This window comes from Dendrobates tinctorius, unplaced genomic scaffold, assembly GCF_039654945.1.
Source record: "Dendrobates tinctorius isolate UK_male_01 unplaced genomic scaffold, ASM3965494v1 ptg000124l, whole genome shotgun sequence".
Taxonomy (NCBI): domain Eukaryota; kingdom Metazoa; phylum Chordata; class Amphibia; order Anura; family Dendrobatidae; genus Dendrobates; species Dendrobates tinctorius.
Genome location: NW_027361792.1, coordinates 6,139,831 through 6,161,956, shown reverse-complemented (window position 1 = coordinate 6,161,956; position 22,126 = coordinate 6,139,831).

The following is a 22,126-nucleotide window of genomic DNA, read 5'->3' as shown; positions in this document are numbered from 1 at the left end:
CCAAATTGGGGCACAACTAGGTAGATTTGCTGTTAAAGAGACATGAACACCGCATAGGTCTGCGTAAGACCTGTATGCACAAAACGGTAGGAGACGTAATCCAGGTATAAATGCACTGGAGCAAATTGTTTGCAAAAGTAAATATGCTAGAGATGAGCGAGTCAATTTGAGGCGCCTGAAATTTGCCTTGAAATATTTCCAAAAAAATTGCATTTGCCCGAATCTAAATTTTGTTTTTTTTTCATTCACTGTGGGAAAATCCAGATAATTTTGCCACATTATAGAGGGTAGGAAGGGATTTTAAAAAATCTTATAGTCACCTCTCTTTGGGCATCCCCACCCCTGTCCCACCACTGGTCCTCTAATTGGCTCTTCTTATAGTCATTTCAGGCCTCTGCCCATTTCCGGCTGGGTCTTCTGTTGATTAAGCCCCATGACGTTACATGATCAGTGACTTGTATCGCGACCTATGTGATGTCCTAGAGTCTAGTCAATGGAAGGCCAAACCAACCGGAACAAAGGTAGAAGGCAAAAGATAGAAACACAAAGATAAAACACAAAAGAATGAAGATAGAAGAATGTAGACAACATGGAAGAACGAAGATAGAAGACTGAAGATAGAAAACAGAAAATAGAAGAAAGATCATAGAAGACAGAAAAATGAAGATAGAACAATGAATGCAGAATATAAACGAACAGAGATAGAAGAAAATTAGAAAACAGAAGATATAAGACAGACAAAAAAACAAAGATAGAGGGGAAAAAAATAGAAAACCGAAGAAAAGAGAAAAAGAAGACAGAAGAGCGAAGATAGAAGAAAGGAAATAGAAGATAGAAGAGCGAAAATAAAAGACAGAAGGTAGAAGAACGAAGAAAGAAGACAAGATATAAGACAAACAATAGAAGAGCAAAGATAGAAGAAAAATGAAAAAAAGCAAAATAGGAGAAAGAAGAAGACAGAAGGTAGAAAATAGAAGAAAAAAGACACAAGAAAGAATATAGAAGAAAAAAAATAGATGAAAGAAGATAGAGGTCGGAAAATAGAAGAACGAAGATAGAAGAATGAAGATAGCAGACAGAATGTAGAAGAAAGAGTATATAAAACAGAAGATAGATCATAGAAGACAGAAAAATGAAGATAGAACAATGAAGGCAGAATATAAAAGAACAGAAATCGAAGAAAATTAGAAAACAGAAGATACAGTGCCTTGTATTTGGCCCCCTTGAACTTTTCAACCTTTTCCCACATATCATACTTCAAACATAAAGATACCAAATGCAAATTTTTGGTGAAGAATCAACAACAAGTGGGACACAATTGTGAAGTTGAACAAAATTTATTGGTTATTTTAAATTTTTGTGGAAAGTCAAAAGCTGAAAAGTGGGGCGTGCAATATTATTCAGCCCCTTTACTTTCAGTGCAGGAAACTCACTCCAGAAGTTCATTGTGGATCTCTGAATGATCCAATGCTGTCCTAAATGACGAATGATGATAAATATAATCCACCTGTGTGTAATCAAGTCTCCGTATAAATGCACCTGCTCTGTGATAGTCTCAGGGTTCTGTTTGAAGCACAGAGAGAGCATCATGAAGACCAAGGAACACAACAGACAGGTCCATGATACTGTTGTGGAGAAGTTTAAAGTAGGATTTGGATACAAAATGATTTTCAAAACTTTAATCATCCCAAGGAGCACTGTGCAAGCGATCATATTGAAATGGAAGGAGAATCATACCACTGCAAATCTACCAAGACCCGGCCGTCCCTCTAAACTTTCATCTCAAACAAGGAGAAGACTGATCAGAGATGCAGCCAAGAGGCCCATGATCACTCTGGATGAACTGCAGAGATCTACAGATGAGGTGGGACAGTCTGTCCCTAGGACAACAATCAGTCATACACTGCACAAATCTGGCCTTTATGGAAGAGTGGCAAGAAGAAAGCCATTTCTCAAAGATATCCATAAAAAGTGTTGTTTAAAGTTTGCAACAAGCCACCTGGGAGACACACCAAACATGTGGAAGAAGGTGCTCTGGTCAGATGAAACCAAAATCGAACTTTTTGGCAACAATGCCAAACTATATGTTTGGCGTAAAGGCAACACAGCTCATCACCCTGAACACACCATCCCCACTGTCAAACATGGTGGTGGCAGCATCATGGTTTGGGCCTGCTTTTCTTCAGCAGGGTCAGGGAAGATGGTTAAAATTGATGAGAAGATGGATGGAGCCAAATACAGGACCATTCTTGAAGAAAACCTGTTGGAGTCTGCAAAAGACCTGAGACTGGGACGGAGATTTGTCTTCCAACAAGACAATGATCCCAAACATAAAGCAAAATCTACAATGGAATGGTTCACAGATAAACGTCTCCAGGTGTTAGAATGGCCAAGTCACAGTCCAGACCTGAATCCAATCGAGAATCTGTGGAAAGGGCTGAAAACTGCCTTCACAACGATCTCCATCCAACCTCACTGAGCTAGAGCTGTTTGCCAAGGAAGAATGGGCAAGAATTTCAGTCTCTCGATGTACAAAACTGATAGAGACAAACCCCAAGCGACTGCAGCTGTAATCGCAGCAAAAGGTGGCGCAACAAAGTATTACGTTAAAGGGGCAGAATAATATTGCACGCCCCAATTTTCAGTTTTTGAATTTCCACAAAAATTTGAAATAACCAATAAATTTCGTTCAACTCCACAATTGTGTCCCACTTGTTGTTGATTCTTCACCAAAAATTTACATTTGGTATCTTTATGTTTTAAGCATGATATGTGGGAAAAGGTTGAAAAGTTCCAGGGGGGCGAATACTTTCACAAGGCACTGTATAAGACAAGATAGAAGAGCGAAGACAGAAGATATAAGACAGTCAATAAAAGAACAAAGATAGAGGGAAAAAAATAGAAAACAGAAGATAGGAGAAAGAAGATGTAGAAGAATGTAGAAGAAGGAAGACGCAAAAAAGAAGACAGAAGAACGAAGATAGAAGAAAGGAAATAGAAGATAGAAGAGTGAACATAGAAGATAGAAGAAAGAAGACAATATAAGACAAACAATAGAAGAGCAAAGATAGAAAAATGAAAAAAAAACAGAAGATAGAAGAAAGAAGGTAGAAAATAGAAGAAAAAAGACACAAGAAAGAAAGAATATAGAAGAAAAAAAAATAGACGAAAGAAGATAGAGGTCGGAAAATAGAAGAACGAAGATAGAAGAATGAAGATATAAGACTGAAAATAGAAGACAGATGAGGGAAGACAGAAGATACAGAAACAAGGTGGAATATAGAAGATCCGCCAGATTACATTCACAAGAAATTTATTAGATGTGAATTACATTTTCCAACTGAATTGAGTGAATTTCCCTAATCAAATTTCAGGAGATTTGCTTGGCTCTAATACATATCCGTAGTCTGCATATTTGCCCTAACCTTTTTACTAACATGACTTCCTTTATGTTAGAATTTGGATTTATTTTCTCTATTTAGGGGCTCCCAGAAAGTCCAATACTAGGCTCCCTACAGTAGTGCCCCCCCGTCTCTCGCCCTTTGCCCCCATACACCCTACACGTGAGTTCGGCAGCACAAGTCACTTCTACTTATAGACAATAACAACATTTAATTAAGGATTTAATTTAGAAATTCAGAGATGCTCCTCGAATGGGTCCTATCGGCCAGGCATTGCCGCATGGGTCTAATTATATTAGTGCCATCTGTCACTGTTTGATATGGACTTAGCGTTTCGATATAAGAGCTCAATAACAGCCCTTTGTCTTAAAAGGTGCTGGGCTCGGTGACAATCCAATGAAGACATTTATTTAGTGGATCGATACAACAGCGGACTTTATCGTACCCGAGCCTTCGCTTATTATTTTAATATCTAGCTATGCTTTTTTAATTGTTACGACCTGTCAGCTAAATAGGTTTATTATGAATTTTCCTCCGGTTGCAATCAGTCGGATTGGCTCCAGTCCAAATCGCCATCAATGGAGACGTTATACATGATGTTACCTTTGTGCTAACACTGAAGCATCAGTGACCTAATAAGACCATCAGTTTGGCCCCAGATTAGTTATATTTAAGCTATTTTGTAGAATTGCCCTTTCATTTTGACTACAGAAAAGATCACGTGACGCGTTTGGAACTTTGAAACTGTCTTGATCTTTTGACACAAAAATGATTGGTTATGGTCACGATTTTGCCTTGATTGAAGACTAAAAAAAAATTAGGTCAAGTTTTTGGTAGAATTTTTCTGATTCTTCGACCTGGTGGTGTTTGGAAAGTTTTTGGCAGTGTTAACATGATTGAATCGGGATGATGCGCTAAACACTTGAAAATGGCCATATCTGATGACAAGAATCAAGGCATTACCAAAAACTTAAAACTGACCATGTTTGGTTGCAAAATTTGGGATGATACTACAAAAATTAAATCTGACTGTGCCCCTTTAAATAACCAACTTGACCTTTCTTTCTCAGGTATTTCAACCATTCTTCTGTTATGAGGAGACCGGTGATCATAACCATTTATTGTGTCAGAAATTAGGTGTCACACACCTGTCCTAGGTTCAGGCTCTTTTCCCTTCACCCCGGTCTGCTAAACTTTCTTGAGCTGCTCATTGGGCTTTGCAAGTAGCCCAGCGGGCTCCCATGTGATCATCTACCTAGGCCTATATAAGGCTCATCAAGAAACACACCTGTGTCTTGGTATTAAGACTCTCATTTGTCTGGTATCCACGACCTGTCTCCTGTCTTCCAGGACCTCTGCTACCTGTTCCAGGTCTACCAGGACCTCTGCTACCTGTTCCCGGCCTTCCATGACCTTTGCTACCTATTCTAGGTCTACTAGGACCTCTGCTACCTCTTCCTGTTCTTCCAGGATGTCTGCTACCTGTTCCAGGTCTTCCAGGACCTCTGATACCTGTGGCCGGTCTTCCAGGACCTTTGCTACCTGTTCCCGGTCTTCCAGGACCTTTGCTACCTGTTCCCGGTCTTCCAGGACCTTTGCTACCTATTCTAGGTCTTCTAGGACCTCTGCTACCTCTTCCCGTTCTTCCAGGACCTCTGCTACCTGTTCCCCGTCTTTTAGGACCTCTGCTATATGTTCCCCATCTTCCAGCACCTGTTTCTGGTCTCCTGTCTGCCTGCGGCTTCCATGACATCTCCCATCCACCTGCAGCTTCCAGGACTTCTGCTGGTCATTGAAGTTTTACATGTTAATGCAATGTAGTGCAGTCTGAAATGTTTTTCCTAACCATCAACTTCATAACTTTTACATATTTTTTATTTACTTCTTTTCAAGTTTTGCCATCTTGGGGCACTGGAATCTTTTTATTTGCTTCCTCTGGGGGGCGCCCATTCTATATGTTATTAGTCAGGTTTACTATAGCCATTAACCTTGAGTAGCACTTACTGAATTTTATTTCTTGAAACTACGGTAATTTTACTTTGGTCAGTGGTGGCTTTTTGCACATTCATTCACCATGTCATCGAGCACACGGCTTCAGCTTTTAGGAATGTTTGTCAGCAACCACAATATTAATTCATTTACTTTATAGAAATGTAAAGGGGTTGTCTGGAGTCAAGTAAAAAGGGTCTTTTTGTGTGTGTGTTTTTTGTCATTGCTGTCGCGTCTTTCCATAATAATATCATTCACAGACGAAGCTTTATAATAGAAACCACCGTGGTGATCTCATGAAAAAAAAGATGATGTGCCAACATGAAGGGCACTCTTACCCACTCAGCCGGTTTGGTAAGTCATGCATAACTCTCAGGATTACAAAATGCTCATCCAGGTTTCTTAGTCTTAGAGAATACAATGGGTAAGTGTGAAAAGATTAACCATCCCATAAATGTGTCAAAAAAGTAGCTGAATAGTCATCTGATCACAAATATGTGAATGAGAAGGTTCCCAGAGTCCCAAGAGCTTCAATGCCATTATCCATCAGCTCCAGTCCTCTGGATGAACCTTGTATCTTTCCAAAATATCTCACCAAAATATGGAATTTTTGACTGTTGTGATAATCGGTGGCTCGTCGTAAAGGTATATGTTCCATAAGGTCCACTGATAACCATGTGATTAGGGTTTCTCCAGAACATCCTTCTCCAGATGCTTCCAGGCTTCCATATGAGATGTTCATGATCTTTATTTTTCAATCCATCCATCTTGCCATTAGTTGTCCTCCTCTTCACCTTCACCACGATCCTTCTGAGCATATATGACCCTTTTATTGGATGAAGTCTTCTGTGTTGGGTCTTTCAGGCTTCATGTAGAAGGTTAATTTACTCAACAATCTACCTGAGGAGAACACGGGATAGTCAACAGTGGACTTGTGAGTTGTTTGGGTCCATCAACATTGATGCCAAGAGTCCTGATTTTGCCAGGACTGTCCAGAATTGTTGAAACCCATCGTGGCATTTTCGAGAAGTTCTGAGTAGAGTTGAGCGACTTTTGGTTTTTTAGGGTCGCGTTTCGTTTCTTGAAACCCGACTTTTCCAAAAGTCGGGTCGAGCAAGATCGTCCGATTATAGGGAAAAGTCGGGGTCGTCCCGAAACACGAAACTCAATGTAAGTCAATGGGGAATAAAAGTCGGCAGTGAGAGGAGGACAGGAAACACACCTACAGTGCCCATTTGAATGCCAAAAGCATCAATTCTTCTTACTTAAGCTTGTCAACCTTAATTAACTTCATAATACAAGTTACGCACTGAAAAATGGGGGTTATTTGGCTAAAGTTGTGGGGGGGGAGGGCTGGCTGCAGGTTTTCATGTGCCCTGGGCGAAAGAGCGCCCCTTTAACACATACCACAACTCATCATGCTCCGATACGGCAGAGAAATAGCGGTATAGTACAATGAAAAATACCTCACTTTTTACATCTCATGACGAGGCCCATCTATTTCTCCATACAGAATCATTGGTCCCATATAATGTTTGAAACAGTATATGATGAGCTCCACATAATGCTACAGTATATGTTGGTCCCCATGGATGAAGCTCCACTGTCTTATGGGCCCAAATAATGCTCCAAACATAATGGGCCCCATTTCTAATGCTCTAGTGTATAATGGGCCCTGTAAATGCTGCTCCAGTGTCTGATGTCCACCTTTGGAATGTTCCAGTGTATGGTGGGCCCCATCTATCATTCTCCAGAGTATAGTGCTCCCCAAAAATTGCTGTCCCAACATTGAAAACAATGAAATAAGTCTCCTCGCTAGGGAATCCCTGTACTTGTCTGGATTCCTCGTCGTCCCCATCTTCCATCTCACTGCACAGTATTTCAACTTTGCAAGTGCTGTGATCCTGGGCAAGCAGGGGGGGCACACTCGTTGGCGACGGCACTGGCACAGGGCCCCTGATAGTACGGTGGTGTGTCTGATGGCGGGTGGGCCGAACCTGCACTTTCATCTGCAGCTTCCTCTTTGTCACCGTGTAAGATGGAACTGTATATGGGAAGGGTAACCTGAGTTTCATCAGGGTCAGATTCAGGTCGTGTAGCGTGCGAGGGGAATGTAGTGGTCTGGGTCAATGTACCAGCAGATTCATCGAGCAGTGGCTGGGCATCAGTGCACTTGTGTCGCCCCCAGGAGTACGGTCGCCACAGTGGCATTACCTTCTTCCTAGGGAGTGTGATGTCATGCTTGGGAGCAACGAACGATCTCTCTAGCAGGTTAACTGATTGGGCGGCGTTATTCCCACGAGTCATGACCCTCCAAACAGCGTTCATGAAGGCAAAGTGTTTGTTTTACGTGGGCAGTATGGTTGCAAAGCTGAACCTTAAAGGAATGTCCAGAAGGGCACCACCAGGAGTGGAGCCTACGGTTAAATTCGACTCCACCTGGGAAACCTCAACCATGCCAGCTACAGAACAGATGCACACATTGCAAGCTTAATTCCGTTAACGAACGAGACTCCGTCATGCCCCGCGGTCCGAGTCCGGCTTACTAGAGGGACACGTGAGGCTCTGGCACATGAGATTGGCCAATAACTGGTGTGTCATGCCCTTACATGTCAGTGGCTGCATGTGCGCTACACTGAAAAGGCCAGCGTTTGTCGCTTACAGGTGCAGATAACCCGCTGAACAACGTTAGTGATGGGGATCACTTGATTACAATTATTACCCGCGAACAATGATTTCCCAGTAAGTGCAGGTCAACCGCAGTTCCGGAATTAGGCCTAACCGTCATTCCTGAAAAAATGAAAAACTTACGTGTGCAAACCACAGGTGCTGTAGCTTGCTTAACAGCTCGCCAGCCGTTCTCACGCCCAGTATGGATTACACTTGATTGCACAAAGGTATGAAAGGGTACCGTATCCCCGGATAACATGTATGGATAGCGTACACATTCAAAATATATGTCTATACATCAGGAGGCAGGCTCAGACGGTGTTAGGCCCAGTATGGATTGCACGTGATTGCACAAAGGTTAGAAAGGGTACCGTTTCCCCGGATAACATGTATGGATAGCGTACACATTCAAAATATATGTCTCAGGAGGCAGGCACAGACGGTGTTAGGCCCAGTATGGATTGCACGTGGTTGCACAAAGGTTAGAAAGGGTACCGTATCCCCGGATAACATGTATGGATAGCGTACACATTCAAAATATATGTCTCAGGAGGCAGGCTCAGACGGTGTTAGGCCCAGTATGGATTGCACGTGATTGCACAAAGGTTAGAAAGGGTACCGTATCCCCGGATAACATGTATGGATAGCGTACACATTCAAAATATATGTCTCAGGAGGCAGGCTCAGACGGTGTTAGGCCCAGTATGGATTGCACGTGATTGCACAAAGGTTAGAAAGAGTACCGTATCCCCGGATAACATGTATGGATAGCGTACACATTCAAAATATATGTCTCAGGAGGCAGGCTCAGACGGTGTAAGGCCCAGTATGGATTGCACGTGATTGCACAAAGGTTAGAAAGGGTACCGTATCCCCGGATAACATGTATGGATAGCGTACACATTCAAAATATATGTCTCAGGAGGCAGGCTCAGATGGTGTTAGGCCCAGTATGGATTGCACGTGACTGCACAAAGGTTAGAAAGGGTACCGTATCCCCGGATAACATGTATGGATAGCGTACACATTCAAAATATATGTCTCAGGAGGCAGGCTCAGACGGTGTTAGGCCCAGTATGGATTGCATGTGATTGCTCAAAGGTTAGAAAGGGTACCGTATCCCCGGATAACATGTATGGATAGCGTACACATTCAAAATATATGTCTCAGGAGGCAGGCTCAGACGGTGTTAGGCCCAGTATGGATTGCACGTGATTGCATAAAGGTTAGAAAGGGTACCGTTTCCCCGGATAACATGTATGGATAGCGTACACATTCAAAATATATGTCTATACATCAGGAGGCAGGCTCAGACGGTGTCAGGCACAGTATGGATTTGACGGCCCAGACTACACAGCGGAGGAGCAGGGAGAGGTAAAGATTGCAAATGCTGGGGCCCTGCCCAAGCAAGGGGGGCCCACTCGTGGGCGTCGGTACTGGCACTGGGCCCCTCATAGTACGGCGGTGTGTCTGACGGCGGGTGTGCACCACCACCGTCAGAGACACTTGATTGCACTATGAAGGACCCTGTACCAGTGCCCGCGCCCAAGAGTCGGCCTACCCACCTGTCCAGGGCAACGGCACTCGCACGGTGTCGTGCGCTAGGTGGTGACCCCGGCCATGGGGAGGGGAGGCAGCACAGTTAGGGAGTTTTAGAAAGTGGCATATGTTGATGTTGGACATTCAGCTGATGCAAAAGGTGAAATAGGTCAAGTCCCAGGAAGAGGTGGACCAAAGCAAGCCATTTTTCTGTCACCCTATGTGTCATCAGAGGAAGGTGGGACAAAATCCTTGGAAACCCATGCGTGATTCATTTTAATGAAGGTTAGATCATCCACATTTTGGGTTGACAGACGGGTCCTTTTTTCTGTCAGGATTGATCCAGCTGCACTGAAGACTCTTTCCGATAGCACACTTGCAGCTGGGCAAGCGAGCTCCTGTAAGGCATATTGTGCCAATTCAGGCCAGGTGTCCAGTTTAGCGGCCCAATAGTCAAAGGGGAATGACCTGTGTGGGAGAACATCGATATGGGAGGAAAAGTAGTTTGTAACCATAGTTGACAACTGCTGTCTCCTGTCACTTTCCATCGATGCAGTATTACCAGTTGTGTGAGCGGTATTTGAAAAATCAGTCCACAACATTGTCATGAAACCCCTGTCTCCAACGCCACTTCTGCTGTGTGCACCACGAACACCTCTGCCAAGCTGCCCCCGGCCCGTATGGCTCGTGTGAGAACCATCACCGCTGCTGTGTGCTGGGAATGCCTCAAGCAACCGATTTGCTTGTTTATTAGCCAATATTAGGTCAAGGTTCTCCTGTGGCATGATGTTTTGTAATTTGCCTTTATAGCGTGGATCCAGGATGCTGGCCAACCAGTAGTCATCGTTCATCATTTTGGCAATGCGTGGGTCCCTTTTTAGGATCTGCAAGGCATAATCTGACATGTGGGCCAATGTTCCCGGTGTCAATGATGCACTGCGAGTGCTGGGTGGAGGAGCACTTTCTGGCAAATCCACATCCCTCCAGTCACGCACAAACCCTGTACCAGACCTTGCCACGCCAACATTTTCACTTGCCCCACGAGATGCATCCTCCTCCCCTAAGTAATCATCCCCATCATCCTCCTCCTCCTCCTCTTCTTCCTCCACCTCGTCCAGGAGAGGTCCCTGAGCAGACAATGGCTGAATGTCATCAAGGATTCCCTCCTCCTCTTCCTCCACATCAACATTGGCTGCAGACGCCTGCTCCTTAAGGTGCGTCAAAGTTTGCATGAGCAGACGCATAAGTGGGATGCTCATGCTTAGGATGGCGTCGTCTGCGCTTACCAGCCGTGTGCATTCCTCAAAACACTGAAGGACTTTACAAAGGTCTTTCAGCTTCGACCACTGCACACCTGTCAACTCCATGTCTGCTCTCAAAGTGCCTGGCCGTGTATCCTCCCACAAATGCATTATGGCCTGCCTCTGCTCACACAGCCGCTCCACCATGTGCAGGGTGGAGTTCCACCTTGTTGCAATGTCGATAATGAGGCGGTGGTTGGGAAGGTGGAGCAATCGCTGCAGCTTCTGCATACGAACGGAGTGTACAGGCGACCGGCGGATGTGCGCGCACAGTCTTCGCACCTTCTGGAGCAGGGCTGTTAACTCCAGATAATTTTTGAGGAAGCACTGCACCACCAGGTTCAAGGTGTGAGCCAAGCAAGGTATGTGGCTGAGTTTTGAAAGGGCTATGGCTGCCACAAAATTACGGCCGTTATCACTAACTACCTTGCCTGCCTCAAGATGTACACTGCCCAGCCATGACTCAGTTTGTCGCTTCAAGTACTCGGCCAGCACCTCGGCGGTGTGTCTGTTGCCCAAACACATCATCTGCAACACAGCCTGCTGACGCTTTCCACTAGCTGCTCGATAGGGGGACACCTTGTGTGCAACAGTGGCAGCTGCAGATGGAGTGCTCGTACGACTGCGCTCTGTGGACGAGCTTTCGCTTCTGGAGGAGGAGGAGGAGGGTCGAACGCCTACAGCCAACTGTTTCCTATACCGTGGGCTAGGCAGCACTGTCCCACCACCGCTGTCCCCTGTGGACCCTGCATCCACCACATTAACCCAGTGCGCAGTGATGGACACGTAACGGCCCTGGCCATGCCGACTGGACCATGCATCAGTTGTGAGGTGCACCTTTCCGCTCACTGACTGCTTGAGTGCATGGACAATGCGGTCTTTCACATGATGGTGGAGGGCTGGGATGGCTTTGCGAGAGAAGAAGTGGCGACTGGGTAGGTCATAGCGTGGTACTGCATAGGCCATGAGTTCGCGGAAAGCTGTGCTTTCCACCAACCGAAAGGGCATCATCTCAAACGAGATTAGTTTGGCAATGTGGGCGTTCAAACCCAGTGTACGCAGATGAGAGACTGAGTACTTTCTTGACCTACTCATAGTGTCTGGGAGGGTGAGCTGGACTTGAGAGCTGCATATGGTGGAAGTAGCGGTGGACAGGGCGGACTGAGAGAGGGTTGATGATGGTGATGGAGTTGGTGTTCTTTCTGATGGCCTAGAATCAGTCTTTCGTTGATATAACAGTGGGATTCCCTGACTGCTGTGGTCTTGCAACGACACCTCAACATTTGCTGCTGTGCTAACCGGTGGGCTTACAGTGGGGGAAACAATGTAGCGTTGCTGACTACCTTCGTTGTGATCAGTTGCACATGTGGCACTTGAGGTTTGGTGTTGTGTCCACGCTTGCAAGTGCATGCTGGTTAAATGTCTAAGCATGCAACTGGTATTCAAATTTTTCAGATTTTTCCCTCGGCTAAAGGTCTTTGCGCACTTCTTACAGATAACCTTGGCCTGATCATGAGGATTTTGTTCAAAAAAGTGCCACACTGCACTCTTCCTACTTTGGCAGACATTTTGCGGCCTAGCACGCTGTGATCTTTTGACCCTCTGGACAAGCTGTCCAGCAACTCTTTTGATGTTTGGAACCTGTCTTTGGAGTGCTCCGGGCCTGCCAGATAACAGCTGTTGCGATGTCGATGTCTGCTGTGGATGCTCCTCATCTGAGCTGTTGGAAGCAGCACCCTCTTCCCCCAATGGATGCCAATCTGGGTTAACAACTGGGTCATCCATCACCTCCTCTTCTATGTCATGTGCACCTTCCTCTGTGTCACCGTGTATGGTGGTATAGTGTGCGGGAAGGGCACCTGAGTCTCATCAGGGTCAGAATCTGGCTCTGTACACTGCGAGGACAATGTAGTGCTCTGAGTGAATGTACCAGCAGAATCATCCATCAGCGGCTGTGCATCAGTGCACTCCATGTCAGATTCATCTTGGCCTGGGTAATTCACCATTTCACTTGATAATCCAGGCATGGTATGTGAAAACAGCTCCATGGAGTAATCAGTAGTATGGCCTGCGTCATCCTTCAATCTTGGTTGGGGTGAAGGGCACAAGGAAAGGTGTGGTTCATGAACATGAGCCTCCAATGACGACTCAGTGCTTTTACTTTTTACAACTGAAGAAGAGGAGGCGATAGAGCTGGAGGCTGAGTCAGCAATGTAAGACAAAACTTTTTCCTGATGCTCTGGCTTTAAAAGCGGTTTGCCAACTCCTAGAAAACTAAGCGTTCGAGGCCTTATGTAGCCAGACGATGACGCAGGCTCAACACCTCCTGCATTCGGTCCTATTTTGCTCTTGCCACTACCATCAGATCCACCACCAACACCATCATTACCAGCTGCCAACCCCCGCCCAATTCCACGGCCTCTTCCACCAGCCTTCCTCATTTTTGGTAGAAATGTAGACAAAATCCAACAAACTATATAGTAATGTAAAACAAGGTACAAGGTGTCTATAGGACAGGGGAGATTTTGAATTTCTGCAGACACTTGTGGACACTGGACACTTTTGGATTGTGTGAGGCCCACTGATATCTGAGCGCTATGTGACAGGCTCGATGGCACAGCTGTGACCAAAGTGACTAGAGGATAAGGGAGATTTTGAATTTCTGCAGACACTTGTGGACACTGGACACTTTTGGATTGTGTGAGGCCCAATGAATATCTGAGCGCTATGTGACAGGCTCGATGGCACAGCTGTGACCAAAGTGACTAGAGGATAAGGGAGATTTTGAATCTCTGCACACACTTTTGGACACTGGACACTTTTGGATTGTGTGAGGCCCAATGAATATCTGAGCGCTATGTGACAGGCTCGATGGCACAGCTGTGACCAAAGTGACTAGAGGATAAGGGAGATTTTGAATCTCTGCACACACTTTTGGACACTGGACACTTTTGGATTGTGTGAGGCCCAATGAATATCTGAGCGCTATGTGACAGGCTCGATGGCACAGCTGTGACCAAAGTGACTAGAGGATAAGGGAGATTTTGAATCTCTGCACACACTTTTGGACACTGGACACTTTTGGATTGTGTGAGGCCCAATGAATATCTGAGCGCTATGTGACAGGCTCGATGGCACAGCTTTGACCAAAGTGACTAGAGGATAAGGGAGATTTTGAATCTCTGCACACACTTTTGGACACTGGACACTTTTGGATTGTGTGAGGCCCACTGATATCTGAGCGCTATGTCACAGGCTCGATGGCACAGCTGTGACAAAAGTGACTAGAGGATAAGGGAGATTGGATTGCTTTTAAAAAAGCAGTTTGCAGAGCAGTGGGTAAACAGCAATGCCAGCCTGTCAGGAAGCCTTAAAAGGCAGCCCAACAACCAACACCACTGATACACCACAATATAGCCTCCCCTTGCACTGCACACACAGTGAACTGGTGTGTTGTGCAGGCCAAATTGCTAGCAGCAGAAGCAGTTTTTTTTTCTTCTCAGCAGGACAAAAAAAAAAAATTGGGATTGCTTTTAAAAAAGCAGTTTGCGGAGCAGTGGGTAAACAGCAATGCAGGAATGTCAGGAAGCCTTAGAAGGCAGCCCAACAACCAACACCACTGATACACCACTATATAGCCTCCCCTTGCACTGCACACACAGTGACTGGTGTGTTGTGCAGGCCAAATCGCTAGCAGCAGAAGCAGTTTTTTTGTCTTCTTCCCTGCCTAACGCTCTCCCTACAGAATCAGCAGCAACCTCTCCCTATACTGAGATCGGCAGAAGTAAGATGGCGGTCGGCGTGCACGCACTTTTATACCCCCTGTGACGCCCACCAAAGCAAGCCAATCACTTGCATGCCCTTCTGAAAGATGGTGGTGACCCCTGCCTATGTCATCACGTTGCCCACAGTGTCCGTGGATCCTGATTGGCTGAAAAAGAGCGCAAAACAAACTTTTGAAACGTGACTTTGGCGCGTAAGTCGCCGACCTCGTGGCTGACCTCATCCTAGGGTCGGGTTTTGTTTCATGAAACCCGACTTTGCCAAAAGTCGGCGACTTTTGAAATTTTTCGACCCGTTTCACTCAACTCTAGTTCTGAGCCCAAAAAGTTTTTGGGGTTTACGTAAATTCCACCAAAACGAGAGTAGTTTATTCCTTCATGTTCTCTTCTGATTTCCTCTCCTACCTCTTATCTCCCCCCTTTTTCAACTTTCTTCTATCCTTTATTCTCAGTTTCTCATCTGGTGTTTCGATACTTTGGCCCTAATCCATATTATCCACTATCGCTTTCTTCTCCCTTTTGCCATCCATTGCCAACCATGCTTCTTATCCCTGAGCCACTTGTTATGCGCATGCTCTGTCTGGCTATACGGCTCTTTCTACCACAGACTTCACGTCACTTCTGGTTCTAGCACCGGATATGACATCTCGGCAGGACGCTTCTAATCATCAGCGCACCTACCTCACTATAGTGCTTTATCTCAGCACAGAATGGACACACTTTCTCCAGAGCTGCATTCTCTTTACTCCTGCCATGGCTTACATGGGAAAGTCGCAGCACAGGAGATGGAGAAAGTAATTTCTCTATCTCCTCCCCATTGCCAGCGCATGCGGTAATCGGTCTGCACTCGGATGACATCCGAGTGCAGTCTGATGTCTCACACGCACTCATAAAGGAAAAACACCGTATGCACAACTTCAGAAGGTGCTCGAGTAGGGCCCCAAACCATACATGAATAATAAAAAAAACTTGGCACTCAACTTCTAGAATATTTTTTGGATTTTTTTTAATGCAGCCAGAAAAATAGGCGTTCTGGCCTTTATCAGTAACAAAGTGACACCATAGTCACTTTAAATGTGCCTGGTCATGCACAGGCGCCGGGCATGAAGCCTGAATCAAATAGTACCTGGATGGGTGGGGGTGCCGTGCAGACATCAGCGACCCAGTATCCACTGTTGGTCAGCTGTGCTGCACGCACCCATAGACTTGTATCTGATTCTTGGATGCACTTGGAGCACGCTGCCGAATCGGCATGAGAAAATAATCGCTGATCTGCCCCATAGTATAACACTGGGCTATCCGACACAGCGGCAGTGTGAACAAGCCCTATTGCAGACGCCACCTGCGCCCTCAGACACCTTCTTCTTTTTTTGGAAAGAGATGACAACATGAATTTCTTATTAAATATTTGCTCCGTTCCCTCTGTGTTTGTCAGTCTTGAGTCTCCGGTTGGCGTTTCACAAAGTCAACACATTTTTAAAGAAATCGGAGCAGACGGCGCGCTATATCCTGGGGCTTGTCTGCGTCAAAGAAACACAATCTGGATTATTCAGATTAAAAAGTTTGACAAAATAAGGATAGAATTATTTATTAGTCTGCCCTTAAAGGGGAACTCCACACATCAAGGACATATGGGCCGCCATATGTTACAGTACAGTAGCAGCCAGTGGCTGTCGGGATGGAGTCACACAGCCATGTTTTTCAGATGTGATTTTCCCACCGGTGGCTCCGTGCAGCAGACCGCAAAATCCAGATACATGAATCCGACCGAATCAGCAAAGTCTGCGTCAGATTCCATATCTCCAATGTAATTTGGCCTCTGCAGATACTTAAAGACGATCGGTCACAAGACCAAAAGTTCCAAGATTTTACTCTTATGTTATTCCTCCCGTTCCCCTGAGTTTTCCCCTTTTTTGTTTGTTTTAATCTTTCAAACGGTTCCAGAGATACGGAACCTTTTTATTGTTTGCTAATCGATGATTTTTTTTTCGAGAGGGCGGTGCTCACAGGATCCTCGTGGGCGTGTCTTTAGACCGCACTGGAGTATTAGCCTGTGTGCCACGCCTCCTTGGTAGTAAAAAAATAAAACAAACACACATAAAAACTAGCACTAAATAAAAAGTCTCATATCTCTGGAACCGTGTATCTGATTTTATAAAAACAAAAAAACGGAATACACGAGAGTAGAGGGAATAAAATAAGAGCAAATACTGACAATGTCCCCCCCGTTGTGACCTGCTGACGGGTGCTAGTTAGATGTGAGCCTGTTAAAAAAAAAAAAGTGATGCAGATATCCTGAATTTGTCCGAAAAAAAGGGTCTCGGTAGGGATTGTGCACTTTACCGCAGCTGCATTGAAAAGTAGTCGATTGATAAAAAAATATAATTATTTCAGTCCACCAGGGAGTGACATGGGAGCTGTATACAGAGCATTCTGCGTGTTGTATTACTATCCTGACTTCTCTATACCACCAGCAGAGCTGTCATTTACTCCCCCCACTTTAATGCAGACGAGATGACTCTGCTCTTCATGTCTTGGTCTATACAGTAAAGCTGACAGTTGAGCTGCAGGAAAATCAAAAACTTCAACCTATTGTTACTGTGTAATATTAGCAACCAGAGTGAAAACTGATACTGAAACATATAAAATAATAACACTAATTTTCGTTACAATATATTCTTAGAATAACCACCCCCACGTTTTTTTCTTTTTTTCGGGTGATGGTGGCTCGACATGATGTATCATGGGAACCAATGCAAATAAAGAAGCATTTACCCTAACCCTACAGTACAGCCATATCATCATTTTCATCCTTCCTGGGGGGCAAGCAATGTATCTTAGGGTTTTGGGGGTGGGAGGGTTGACTTTTGCTAATAGCGCCACCAGCAGGTCAGGTCAGAAAAGGGACAGTGATGTGTTATGGGGTAAGGAATAACCACGTATCCGGGCTGTTTATGATGGGTTTTGCGCACCTCCGTGGAATCTCATCCGTCGTAGCCTTGAAACCTGATACAAATATTATCTCTCTGTGATATTTCCATCTTCCGGCGGTTTCTTCCCTGCGATACGGAGCCTGAGATCAGAGTCGGCCCGGATCTTTGTATCCAGATAATTATTTGATCAGAGTAATAAACGGAGTAAATTGCATGAAAATCATTGACTGGACTTTACCCGTTAGTTACACTCTCTGGGCATATATGCAATTGTGAGAAGCCTTAAAGGGAAAATCTTTGGGGGTTTACACAGCAGATGGAACCTAGAGGGCATTATTGTACCCAGATTGCCCTTTAAGGTGTTGGAAAAACTCACCCATTGGCTCTTCAGAACAAGTTCACTGACAGATTCTCAGTTAACTAATTCTTCAACCAGCGCAACACCGAGGCTATAGAAGACAAACAGTGCCAAAATTTAAATGGAATCCAATTGCAAAAAATTTGTTTTATCCAAAAATATAAGCATTTAAGTAAGGTAAAAAAAATAATCCCCGCTTTAAGTTTTTTTCTTTTATTCTCAGTGGACATTTTTACAATCAGTATCCAGAGTAGAAACGCCGCTGTTCTCCAGAATCCGGCGATGTTTTTCTTTTGTTCCTGAGCCTCTCCGCTCCTGAGATACAGCCTTTTCTTCCCTGTATATAAATCTAGTCTTGTTAGCCAAGTAGGCACGGTCTTCAAAAAATCTGCCCACACAGAAGAGTTGAGAACCACACCCACATGGCCAAGAAGGCTAGATTTTCATACAGAAAAATCGGGGTCATATCTCAGGAACGGGGAGGCATAGAAACAAAAGAAAAACATCGCCGGATTCAGGAGAACAGCGGCGTTTACACCAGGTAAAGGAAATATATTTACGGAAAGTGACAGCTTTTTAATAGCATTGTTTTTAGGTTATTTTATGTAATGTTATTTGGGCACTGTATGTTAGTGATATATGGACACTATATGGTGGTATTTTGTTTTCTTATTAACCCATTTTTATTATCACGCATTGAGTGGCCCTACAATAAGGCAATATGTAGTACGGTATATTATTTTACAGTTTATGGTGGTGTCAGTGTTGTGCATAACTGATATTCAGGGAACTGTATGGCAGTATTATTTGTCCAACATGTGGCACTGTTGTGTAGGTATCGTACTGTATAGTGCTTATAATTAGGCACCGTGTGATATGAGTATATACTGTGCCAATAAACACGATATGAGGGGAACCTGTGCTCCGAGAAATGGCCGCACAGGACGCCCTCCGACCGAAGACCGCCGATACAAGCACAACAACAAGGGCCGGGTCTGATGGCGGGTGATAAACGCAGAAGTGGTGACGGGTTTCTATTATACTTTTCCTCTGATTGTTCCACTGCTGGTTTGGGATTACAAATACTGATCACATTCCGATAGTGTGAACGTGGGCTTAGTGAAATCTTTCTTTCTCCTCCTGGACTGATCTCTCGTTCTCAAAGTTCTCAGCTCGGGTAAAATCTTCAGTCTCCAGTGAATACAGATTTTCCCATTACTGAGATAGGAGATGCTATTTGGTGCTCGCAAGATTGTATGCAGAGGGAGAAGCTAGACGGCGGACATAGAAATTCTCCTGAAATGACAGCTGGCGTTCTCCATAGAACGTTATGAGCACTAAGTGTCATCTATCTCAGCAGTGGGAAAATCTGTCTACTCTGAATACAGATTTTATAGTTTTTACACAAAGTGAAATATATAAATATATGTTATCACGGAAAATATATAATATGTATATGGCAGCAAGGTGGCTCAGTGGTTAGTACTGTAGCCTTGCTGAACTGGGGTCCTGGGTTTAAATCCCACCAAGGACATCATCTGCAAGGAGTTTGTATGTTCTCCCCGTGTTTGTGTGGGTTTCCTCCGGGTTCTCCAGTTTCCTCCCACACTCCAAAGACATACTGATAGGGAATGTAGATTGTGAGCCCCAGTGGGGACAGTGTTAGCTCTATATAAAAAATAAAGATTATTATTATATATCTGTAAGGCAAAAACAGAGACATTTTTGATCACCGCAATGTGCAGAATTGTTACATTTTTATACTTTAGAGCAAAGCAATGGTTTCAGCGGCGGACATGTGTTTTAAAGTCACTCGATTTCCGCCCTGTATGGGGCAAATGCTTGTTTGGCCGAATTCTATGTATCCCGTCTCCACCATAAAGTACCGTAATAACTCAGCCAAGTGTTCATGCTTATGTAGTTTTTCGGACCACGATGCACAGTCCGGCTGTGATATTCTTTGCCCGAACGCGACAGCTTGGGTCAGGAGCCCCAAGGGCCGCTCCATGCTCCGGACCCCAAAACACGAATGCATGAATCAATCTCAAGATCAACTCTTAGAACAATCAAAAACAATGGAAAAGAAGCAGAAGACTTCAATGTACTTCCTGACTTCTTCTCCAGATCCTGACTTTATCTTGTGACCTGATATTGATTAGCAAGTGACGGGCCATGGTGGATTTAATACCCCGCCGTGAGAGGCGGATGAATGTTTGCCATGGATGAGTAATGTATTCCAGGCGTATTTGTGGTGTTGCTACACTTCACGTGTCCTCACCGCTTTTTTTATGGCTCACGTGTGTCACAATACTTGTCAAGTGACTGATTTTCAGCTCTACCCAGATGAGGCAATATGGAAACGACTTCCTTATGACATGCCTGAGAATTTTTTATTTTTGTTCTCAAAATGACACCTCACTAAATTGCATAGTAATCAATGATGACGGGTGGGTGTCAAAGAGTCAAAAGGTGGCGGAATCCAGAAGTGTCACCGAACCTTCATGAGATGACCGCACAAAGCGTGCGACGAGTTCTCTACCGTCCTTCCTTCTTATTACTCCGGCGTATATGGGTATAGACACCGTCCTTCAAGACGGCAAAAGGGTCTTATAAGAAGGTGCCGACAACCGATTTCCTAAGCAAGGAACTTGTTCTAGATAGTTGTCACTTCTCTTCTTCCCAATCCTCATGAACCCCAGTGAAGAAGCAAGGAGTTGAATATGGGAGGAATGAAGGACTGAAGTTTTCTTGGTGCCCAAACACAGGAATCTTATGGGCATTCCCCACCCTGGGGGACCCTTTACCACGCAGATGGGTGATATTCTCTCAATAAGTGCTTTTTTCAATTCTCTGGATCCCAACACCTACAGAATTAGCAGATTATTGGACTTAAATGTCCAATTGGCTCTACAAAGGGATTCAGCAGAGCAATGTTTGGGTGCAGTCGTGCCCCAGTTTTTTGCCTTCTCTGTCCATCCCTCTTTGTGGCCCTAGGAGTGATATATAGTAGTATTATATACTCGACCTGTAGAAATGGAAAATGCAGGACAAGAGGAAGTGGTGATGAGATATAATTCTATAAAGGAGAGTGACTGAATAACCAAAAAGGCTCTGTAACGCCACAATGTTCCCAAGTTATTATTGGAAGATCAGCTCTGGAGATCAAACTGCTGCTCTTGCCACTGATACATTGGGCGAAGGAATCAGGAGAGCTCACAACTAAACGTTTGGAAGGACAAGATAGTTGGGAGGGGAGGCGGAAATGTAACTCTCTCAACTGGGAGTTAGGGAAACTGCTCCCAAAATGGGAGATCAGACAATTTGTCTAGTGAGAAAACTTTTTAAAGGGATGGTCCAAAGTGCAAAGTAATGTTCATCCTAAATCCCAATCTAATCAGTGCCATATTATAAACTATTTTCTAATGCACTTGAATTTAAAATTCCCTATCCTTCCCTAACTACAATATCTAACTACTTTTCTTACTCCTTTTACTACTTCCTTTTTTTATGACGCGCATGCTAGGATGCTCAATTGAAGCGTCATCAGTGGGCATAGCCTCCGGTCGCTGCCACACACCCTCTCTGAATTGAAGAGTCATCAGTGATGCTCATTTTAGGGGCTGGGCTAGTCACTATGCGATGTGACAGTGCACTCTCTGTTGGCAGCTTAGATCAACAGTAATGATCCAGCAACAAAGCCCATTGTCAGAATACCCAGCGTGCAGAGTCCAGTGACGTCATTTGTGGAGGCGGCACTGGTCTCTGCATGCTAGGTATTCTGACAATATGCTCTGTTGCCGTCTCATTACCACTGATGTGATCCGGCGAGAGAGCGCACTGTCACTGTGCACATCGTGCAGAGACTAGCCCAGAACCCTGAAATGAGCGTCACTGATGACACTTCGTTTGAGTGCAATGGGGGTTCTCAAACGAAGCGAGATCAGAAAAGGCAGGAGAAATAAAAAAGAAGAAACGCAGATAGTGTAGTGAGAGAAGGATAGAAAATTTTTAATTCAAGTATATTAGAAGATTGTTTAGATTATGGCACTAAATAGATTGCGATTGAGAATGAAAATTACTTTGGACTTCAGATCACCCCTTTAAGAGATTCTGGGATGATAAATACAATGTAAATGTTGTACACCTATCATAG